This window comes from Somniosus microcephalus, unplaced genomic scaffold, assembly GCF_052327205.1.
Source record: "Somniosus microcephalus isolate GS21.2 unplaced genomic scaffold, FLI_Smic_1.0 unresolved_chr6, whole genome shotgun sequence".
NCBI classification, from domain to species: Eukaryota; Metazoa; Chordata; class Chondrichthyes; order Squaliformes; family Somniosidae; genus Somniosus; species Somniosus microcephalus.
Genome location: NW_028225184.1, coordinates 20,669,688 through 20,679,991, shown reverse-complemented (window position 1 = coordinate 20,679,991; position 10,304 = coordinate 20,669,688).

The window sequence follows — 10,304 nt, the reverse complement described above, 5'->3', positions numbered from 1 at the left end:
CTATCAAATTTCTCGAGCTCCACTGCTATATTTGGAGGCTCTCCATAAACGAATCGTTTCCATTCATATGAAACAACGATGCTCTAATTTAAATTTCAACGCTGCCCCTTGGAGAAATGGGAATCTCCCTCGAGCAATCGCAGAGCATTGATTGATCGGTGTTAGATGTGTGCGTTCTCTATTCTCTCCCCCAGGCAACACCAGCTGCTCAGCGATGCTGAGGTCTCATTGTTTTCAACCTGGGCTTCAGTTCAAGGGGATTCTACTCCTCCTGACGCCAAACAACAACAACACCTTGTATTTATACAGCACATTTAAGGCAGTGAAACGTACCAAGGCGCTTCACAGGAGAGATTTTCAAACACAACCTGACACTGCGCCACTTCAGGAGAAATTGGGGCAAGTGACCGAAAGCATCATCACAGAAGGATGTTCAAGGAGACTTTTAAAGGAGGAAAGAGAGGAAGAGAGGTGGAGAGAGTCATGGAGGGAATTCAAGAGCTTAGGGCCCAGGCAGTCGAAGGCACGGCCGCTAATGGTGGACCGATTACAATCGGGCATGTACAAGAGGCCAGCATTAGAGGAGCGCAGAGGACTTGGAGTTGCGGGAGTTTACAGAGAGGGGGAGGGGCGAGGCCATGGATGTACTTGAAAACAAGGAGGAGCATTTGAAAATCGAGGCAATGCAATGGGCAAGGTTTATAGGCCAGAGTGAAATCCGATCTCTGAACCAGAAAGTGAGATGGAAGAACGACAAGTAGTCAAACAGGAGCAAGAGCTGTGACTGCTTGCGCTGCATTGTGACATCACACAATCCGGTCAGTCTAAGGCTGCTATTAGCTGAGTGGCTGTCGGGCCCTTGGGATGAAGACCAGCTCCGGGCCAATTCAATGTTTGTGGAGCCTCAATGTTGGAACTCTCTTCTCTCATAAAGCATCATTCCTCGTTCTGTGGGCAAACCTGGTGATATGATGCTTGTTAGAAATGTTGTGGATTTAACCCACTGAGCTACATCCACAGAAAGAAGCTTTCTGTATTCAAGGAGAGAAGGACTGAGTGACTTAGCTTCGTAACGCCAGCCGATGATTTACTGGAATTAAAATAATCGCCTTTATTGTTCCAAGTTTGTACAGAACTATGTGCACCTGATGCAACTGTGTGTAAGAAATCGTGAATTGGAAGAAATAACATGAGACAAAAAGTCTCTTCAGACTGGTTTTAGAATAACTGGATAGACGCTTATAATGTGCTGATGTTCTAGGTTCCCTGCGGATGTTAGAACATTCTGCACCATGGGGCTGACCTAGTTTCCAGACTGGCTCTTTTCTGTTCGTGTGCTAGAAAGTTTGCTACTGTGTCTTTGGTATTCTACCTGAGGCCCACCCCTAAAAAGAGAGTAAAAGAGACATCTACGGGGCTTTTAGCACATGGTGAATGGAAGGAAAGAGCTGTTCACACTGGCCAGTCCTCTGCCCGATTGGGACCGTTACCAACTGCTTGTCACGGTCGTATGTCGACTATGTCTACCTTGATTGAGTGTTGCACCTAACTTAAACTGCTGCTCCTTAATAAAATGCCACACAACTCCTAAGAATCAGTGTGTGACCTGTGATCCAAATCTTACATGTGTGTGAAGAGGGGAAATCAGGCCTCGTCACTCAACGAATGAAGAAAGGGGCGCTGAGAAGGAGGACGTAGGGTTGTCATTTGCCTCTTCCGTCTGGGAAAAAGTATAATAATAGGAGACCTCATGTAGGCCTTTAACATTATGAAGGAGTTAGACTCATAGAATCTTACAGCACTACAGGGGCCATTCGGCCAGTCGTACCTGTGCCAGCTCTTTGAAAGAGATGTCCAATTTCATCCCAGACCCAAGCATTGTTCAGAACACTGCAAGTGTGTTCTCGTAAAATACATGTCCAAATGCCCCTTGAAGTTGCTGTCGCATCTGATTCCACTACCTTTATAGGTAGTGTGTTCCTGAAATTAGCAACCCTCTGTTTGCTAATTTATGTTAAATCTATGACCTCTGGTTACCCACCCAATGCCAGTGGAAATAGTTCTCCCTACTTGTTCTACCAAAACCTCTCTTGATTCTGAATAACTCTATTCAGTCTCTGCTGAATCTTCTCTGCTCTAAGGAAAACAGGCCAAGCTGCATCTAGTCTCCCCACAGAACTGAAGCCCCTCATCCTTGTTACCATTCTGATAAATCTCCCTTTAACATTCTCTGCTCCAAGGAAAAGAATTTCAGCTTCCCCAGTCTTCCAGAAAACTGAAGTCCCTCATCCCTGGCGACATTCTGTTAAATCTCCACTGCACCCTCTACAAGGCCTTGACATCCTTCCTAAATTCTGGTGCCCAGAATTGAACTCAGCACTGCAGTTGAGATCTAAGCAGCGTTTTATGAATGTTTAGCATAACTGCTTTGTTTCTTTGCTCTTTTCTCCTATTTCTAAAGCAAATACCTCATATGCTTGGCTTTATTAATAGCACTCTGATCCTGTCCTGCCACTTTCAAAGATTTGTACACATACACACCCAGGTCCCTCTGTTCATGCACCATATTTTAACTTGTGCCACTTAGTTCGTATTTTGTCTCTTCATTCGTCCTATCGAAATATATTACTTCACACTTCTCTGCGTTAAATTTCAGCTGCCATTTCACCATCCTGTCTTCTTTAAGGTGCGATCTCTGCCGCAGTCAGGAATCGGTCTAGCTCCCTCTTGAAGGCGATCAGAAAGGCAGCATCAATCAAACCATCTACCAAAGCATTCCAGAGTTTCACTGCTGTCTCTGATATGTAGAACCACCTAAATTCCGATATATTCCTATCACAGTGGAGTCCAAACTCAAGTTTCGTGGTCCTCCCAAACTTTCGAAATGGAACAATCTACAACTCTGCATGCAACCCAGTGCTGGTTGGTAGCCAATGAAATGGTGTGTGGGGTTCGTAAATGAATTATATTCTATGCCGATCGTCCAAGCTGTCTTTAACAATCCTTGCGTGCAAAGGTGAGGCGACTCCAAGAGGCTCCTTTCAAACTATAAATTATTGGAGGTGCCGGGGATTGATCCAGAGGGCTATCATTCTCATACGAAGCATGCGCTCTACCAATGAGCTACAGCCACGCTGAGAAGTTGAATAGTTTCGAGGCAAGTGAGTGTGTATTCTATATTGTCTCTCCCAGGCAACCAGCTGCCCAGCGATGCCGAGGGCTCAAAGAGGATGCAGATGCTGTCGGAAGGGAAGACAGAGAGAGAAATGAGGCTCTTGGATGGGCTTCAGTTCATAAAGTTTTGGCTCCACTTTACTTTGAAAATTTCAAAAAAATTCAGCTGATTAAATGCAATAGCTAAGATTTAGTGACCAGGCAGAAATATGATTTCTGAATCTAACCGACAGGCTTCATACAGGACCAAGAGCTGTGACTGCTCGCTCGGCATTGCAACATGTAACTGCTCACTTGGTATTGCAAGCTGTGACTGCTCGCTCGGCATTGCACCCTCACACACAATCCGATCAATCAGCTGAGCTACTGAGGGGAACTTGGGATGAAGCCGAACTCTGGGCAAGTTTAATGTTTCTGGAATCTCAGAGTTTGGAACTCGTTGCCCTCATAAATTATATTTCTGTTGAAAAATTACTGCTTGGTAGATGGCACGAATTGAACTTAGGACCTCATATATGCGAAGCAAGTGCTCTACCACTGAGCGACATCCCCAGCTCCTCATAGAATTTAATCAACTTTAGAAAGACTGAGTGCCTTACTGCGGTAGAGATCGTGACACAGGGTGGACAGACTGGTGATTGCGCAAACACAAGGATGATCAAATTTAACACAGAGAAGTGGAGAGTGATATATTTTGGTAGAAGGAATGTTGAGAGTCAATATGAACTTAATGGTAGTAAAGCATATGACTGCCTGAATTTCTTTACCTGGAGACAACCCGGATGATCCTCACATGAAATAATTCATTGAAAAAGCCCCTGCCCCAATTCATGGGCTCACAAGCCCGGTCAGGGTTGCCTGCCGAGTTATAGATTATTCCAGTTCAATAGATTTGGAGGACTACGGATCAAGCATTTAGATTCTGCAGTGTAGGAGTAGACACGATGGTGGGAGGTTCAACTTTTACCGAGAGTAGATTGAATAGAGTTATACAGCAAAGAAAAAGGCCCTTCGGCCCATCGTGTCTGCGCCGGACATCATGCCCTGTCTATTCTAATCCCATTTCCCAGCACTTGGTCCATAGCCTTGTATGCTATGGCGTTTCAATTCCTCATGTAAATGCAGATGGGATGCGTGGTCAGCTTGTGAGGTGGGGAAATTTAATCAATGCTAGAAATGTCATGGATTGAATCCACGCCTTCATCCATGGAAAACTACATCCCCAGTAGCAGCTGCTACGTTTTAGAGGCAAATACGTGTTAATTCTGTACAGTCTCAGCCAGAAAACCAGCGGTCTCACGATGCCACAAGCCCACGGTTTTTAACCTTGACTTCTTTTCACGGGGTTTCTGCTCCTCTACTTTGAACATTTCATAATTAAGCCTGCGGCATGAATGCAATGGCCAATGTTTAGTGACCAGTCTGACATCAGATCTCTGAAGCAAAAGGTGAGCTGGAAGAACGACAGGGCCTCAAACAGGAACATAAGACATGACTGTTCACTGTGCAGTCACACAATCCAGTCAGCCTGCGGCTCGTGTGAGCTGAGTGAACATGTGGAGCTATCAGATGGTCCAACTCGCTGCCGTCATAAAGGCACTTTCTTTGGAGATGCCGGTTATCAAACCCAAGACTTCAGACCTATAACTAAAATGCATCCACCATGGACAAACTGCAATCCTTTGGATGGCATGTTGCCTCCCTGGTGCCAGGGTCAAGGGTGTCACTGAACGGCTGCAGGACAGTCTGAGAGAGGAGGGTGATCAGCCAGATGTCGTTGTTCATATCACTAACAACGACATAGGTAGAAAGAGGCATGAGGTGCTGCAGGCAGATTGTAGAGAGCTAGGAGAGAGCCGAAAATGCAGGAAAACGAATGTACTAATCTCCTGATTATTCCGGTGTCAGGTGTTGGTGTGTACAGAAATAATAGGGTAGAGCAGATGATTGCGTGGCTGGAGAGACGGGGCAGGAGGGATTGCATTAGATTCCTGAGGCATTGAGACCGTTTTTGGTTGGTGGTGGACCCTGTACAAGCCAGACAGTTTGCACATCAACAGAGCCGGGACCTAAATCCTCGCGGGGGTGTATGCTAGTATTGTTGGGGAGGATTTTAAACTAGCTTGGCAGGGGGACGGGAACCTGTAATTATTTTCAGATGGGAGAGAAGCACAGCTGGAAGCAGAGGTCAGAATATTAGTAAGTGCGTTTGCAAGGCTGAGGAAACAACGGCTAGGAAATAGACAACAAGGCAGCTTGGAATTGCTAAGTGGCATATACTTCAATGTAAGGAGTCTAGGAAGTAAGTGAGATGAGCTAAGGCCACAGTTAGACACGTGGGAGTATGATATTAAAGCCATTACTGGGACATGGCTGAAAGAAGGGCAGGAATGGCAGCTTAACATTCCTGGTTACAGGGTTTTCAGGCGAGATAGAGCGCGAGCTAAAGAAGGAGCGGCTGTCGCAATATTGATTAAAGAGACAATTACAGCTGTGAGGAGGAATGATATGTTAGAAGGATCATGAAATAATGCCATATGGGTAAAACTAAAGAACAAAAAAGGGGCACTCACACTGCTGGGAGTGACTATAGACCCCCAAACAGTCTGAAGGAGATAGAAGCGTAAATTGCTAAGCAAATGGCTGACAAGTTCAGAAGCAGGAAGCAGTAATAATGGTGAATTTCAATTAACACAATAATTAACTGGGATACTACCAGGTTAATAGGTGAAGAGGGGGAAGTTCTCTATTCAGTTTTACTGAATGAAGCTGGGCAGCTGGAAGGTGTATCAGTGGGTGCGCATATTGGTGCTAATGATCATCATTCAGTTAGATTTAGCACAATTGTGGAAAGGACAAAGAAGAAAACAGGAGAAAGTGTTTTAAATTGGGTGAAGACCAATTCTCTATGTTGAGAAGTGATTTAGCAAAAGTGGACTGGAAACAGTCACTTGAAGCTAAATCAGTGTCAGAGCAGTGAAGGCATTCAAGAGGGAGATACAGGGATTTCAGGGTGAACAAAGAAAAAGGGAACAACCGCCAGATTTAGAGCCCCCTGGATGACAAGGTGCAAACAGGGTAAGGTGAGACAAAAACAGGAAGCCTATATCAGATATCATCAGCTCAATACTATAGAAAGTCAAGAAGAATATACACAATGTAGGGATGACATTAAGAAGGAAATTACGAAAGCAAAAAGAAGGCATTAAAAAAACTGGCAAGTAGAAATAAAGGAAACCCAAAGATTTTGTATAATTACATAAAGAGCAGAGGGTAACTAAGGAGCGAGTAGGGTCTATCAGGGACCAAAATGGTGATCCTTGTGTGGAGGCGCAAGATATGGGTATGGTACTTAATGAAAACTTTGCAGCTGTCCTCGCAAAGGAGGGGGACGATACCGACGTTGAATTTAAAGAGTAAAATAGTGAAATATTGGAGATGATAAACAGAGTAAGAGGGGAAATATTAATGGGTTTCGCATCCCTAAAACAGATAAATCGCCAGAGCTGGATGAAATATATCCGAGCCTATTAAAGGAAGCAAGGGAGGAAAATGCGGAGGCTCTGACGATTCTCCCAGGCTACAGGAGTGGTGCCAGAGGATCGGAGGACTGCTAATGTTGTATCTGTATTTAAAAAGGGGGTAAGGGTTAAACCGAGCAGTTAAGGGCCAGTTAGCTTAACCTCGGTGGTGGGCAAATTACTGGAATCAATTCTCGAGGCAGTATCAACCTTCAATTAGAAAGACAGAGAGTAATCAACGACAGTCAGCATGGGTTTATTAAGTAAAGCCGTATCTGACTAACTTCATATAATTCTTTGAGAAGGTAACAAGGAGGGTCGATGAGGGCAGTGAATTTGACGTTGTCTACTTAGATTTTAGCAGGCTTTTGACAAGGTCCCACATGGCAGGCTCATTAAAAATGTAATAGCCCATGGGATCCAAGGGAGAGAGGCAAACTAGGTTCAAAATTGACGCAGTGGCAGGAAGCAAGGGGTAATGGGTGAGGGGTGTTTTTGCGACTGGTAAGCTGTTTCCAGTGGGGATCCACAGGGCTCGGTTCTCGATCACTTACTTTTTGTGGTATAAATTAATGAGTTAGACTTAAATGAAGGGGGCATGATAAATAGATTTGCAGATGATACAAGAATTGGCCGTTTGGTTAGCAATGAGTAGGAAAGCGTTAGACTGGAGGAAGATATGATGAAATGGTCAGATCAGCAGAAATGTGGCAAATGGAATTCAACTGGAAAATTGTGAGTCAATGCATTTGGGGACTGCAATAAAGGCACAATTAATGGGAGGATACAGAGAGGAGTGCAGGAACAGAGGGAATTTGGAGTGTATGTCAACAGATCCTTAAAGGTAGCAGGACAGGTCAATAAAGTAGTTACAAATGGCGTAGATAATGCGTTCCTTTATAAGCCGAGGCCATGAATATAAGAGTAGGAAAGTTAAGCTATAACTGAATACAACACTGGTTCTGCCATAGCTTGCGAGCTGTGGGCAGTTCTGGTCACCACATTGCACGAAGGATGTAATTGCACTGGAGAGGTTGCAGAGGAGATTTACGAGGATATTTCCAGTATTGGAAAACTTTAGCTATGAGGAAAATTTGGATAGGCTGGGGTAGTTTTCCTTTGAACAGAGGAGGCTAATGGGAGATTTAATTGAAATGTATAAAATTATAAGGGGCCTAGCAAGAGTGGCTTGGAAGGAACTAATTCACTTAGAGGAGGGTTCAAGAACCAGGGGGGGGGGAACTTAAAGTACTTGATTGAATGATTAGAGTCGAGATGCGGATTTTTTATTTACCCAGAGGGTGCGGGGGAGTCTGGAACTCACAGACTGAAAGGGTGGTAGAGGCAGAAATCCTCATCCCATTTAAAAAGTACTTGTATGTGCACTTGAAGAGAGGTAACCTTCAGGGCTACGGACCGAGTGCTGCAAGGTGGGATTAGGCTGGGTAGCACGGATACGATGGGACGAATGGCCTCCTTCTGTGTCGTAATTTTTCTATGTTTCTATTTCAGAGGTAAACATGTCGTTATTCTGTGTTGTCAATCCCAGACGAGCAGCTGCCCAGAGGTGATGAATTCATAATCCCACTGTAACAGGTTAGGAAACTGAATCTTAAACTGGGGCAGTTGATGGGCTAGCGGCAGGAATGTGATCAGGAAACAAGCGGGAGGTCGAAAAAGTCAACTGGATAAGTAACGTCTTTCAGGGAAGAGCATTTTAGTAAATTGTATGCGGTGAATTGTCACACTGCCGGGTGGAAATGGGCAGCAGAGATTTGGTAGCCTGTTTTACAACCATCCTGATTTGTGTTTGCGGTGAATAGTGTCTAATATTCAAATGTTGTCACGTTGGACCCTGCAAGGTTCCAATCCATCTTGCAATCCAGCAACTACAAAAACTCAGTGCAGTTGCTTTAATTGTGGCGACCACCTCACTTCCTCCCAGCATCTCTTTCCGCTCTCATTGTCTTCAAGCTTCTGGGTATCATCTTCTGCGAGGTGGAGCAAGAGACTCAGTCGCTGTTCCTTACAGCTCTTATGTCTCAAATTAACTGACACTGTAACACGGACAGAGCCGCCTTTTTAATGCTGTTTGCTGAGTCGTGAAGAATTTTATACCTAAATTACTGCATTCCGGGACTGTGAGGTAACTGAGTGGGCAAATTTAAGCGGGAGAGTGGGACTGAGTCCGGCGGTGACCGATCTCCGGTAACTCTGTGGAGTAAAGCAGCTCCTAGTGTTGTGTGGACCACTTTAGTTTGGAAAGCTGTCGGAGCCGTTACATGCTTGTGCAGAATTCTCCGTAGGTAAAATTGAGAGAGTGAAAGTGGTATCAGTTTTTGGGAAAGGTGGGGGATTTAGTGCGTAGAGAGAAGTAGAGAGAGTTCCCGCTGCTGATCGTTACCTCGTGACCCTGTTTACAGTGCTGATTATTGGATATCCACTGAGGACACTGTGAGTTAGAGAGAAGTAAAGTTCCTGCTGCTGATCATTACCTCTTGGCCCCGGTGTCCAGTGTTGATTAGTGGATGTCCACTGAGGACACTGTCAGGTTCCATGATTACACATTCTGTAATCAGACTGTTCACGGACACACATAGTCTGAGCTTAGATATGAAAAGTGTCCACTCTACGCAAGGGCAAAACAGAAATGCGTCGGCCTTACAAAGGTGTTCCAGGTTGAGCCGCTGCCTTCACAAAGGGGAGGGGGAAGGTTATATTAATTGAACGAAAAAGGTTAGTTTAGTGTCTGATAATGCACAATATCAGCTGATGAGGTTTGAGGGTTCACAAAGATATCAGTTGAACTAAAAGTTCTTCAGTCGGTTCTGTAACGCCGGCTTATTTGTGGAGCAGAACAGGAATGTGTCCAGTATACAAAGGAAAATCATTTCCGGCCAGCACAGACACGATGGGCCGAATAGCTTCCAGTGCCTTCCGCTTCAATGATTCTATAATTCAGGATGTATGGAGAGAGAAGGAGCAGAAAAACATTAACAGTCAGTGGATATTACTCTAAATGTATTTTAGATCTGACTTTGGATCTGAGACACTGTTCTTTCTGAGAGCAGCTTAGTTCCTCTTTCTTTCAACTAAAGCTCCTTCGAGTTGAAACCGCAGCCTTCCGTCTTCACAACTAACTGCTGTTACTGTTTGCCGCAGTACTGAACATTTGGGGTAACATTAGCTACCCTCCAATCCATGGGAACTGTTCCAGAATCTATAGAAATTTGTAAGATGACCAGCAATGCATCTATTATTTCTAGGAGCACTTCCTTAATACCCTAGGATATAGATTATCAGGCCCTGGGGATTTATCGGTTTCAATCCCATCAATTTCCCTAACACCATTTCCCGAAAAATACTGTTTCATTCAGTTCCTCCCTCTCATTAGATGCTATTTTCCCCGCCATCTCTGGGTGGTTATTTGTGTCGTCCTTTGTGAAGACAGAATTTCCATTGTGTCTGCATGTTCCCCAAAATATATAGTTTACGAGATAAATGTGGAATATTATCTCTCCATGTATTTTAAGAACATTAGAACATACGAAATAGAAGCAGGATTAGGACATGCTGCCATTCCAGCCTGATCCGCATTTAACAAGATCA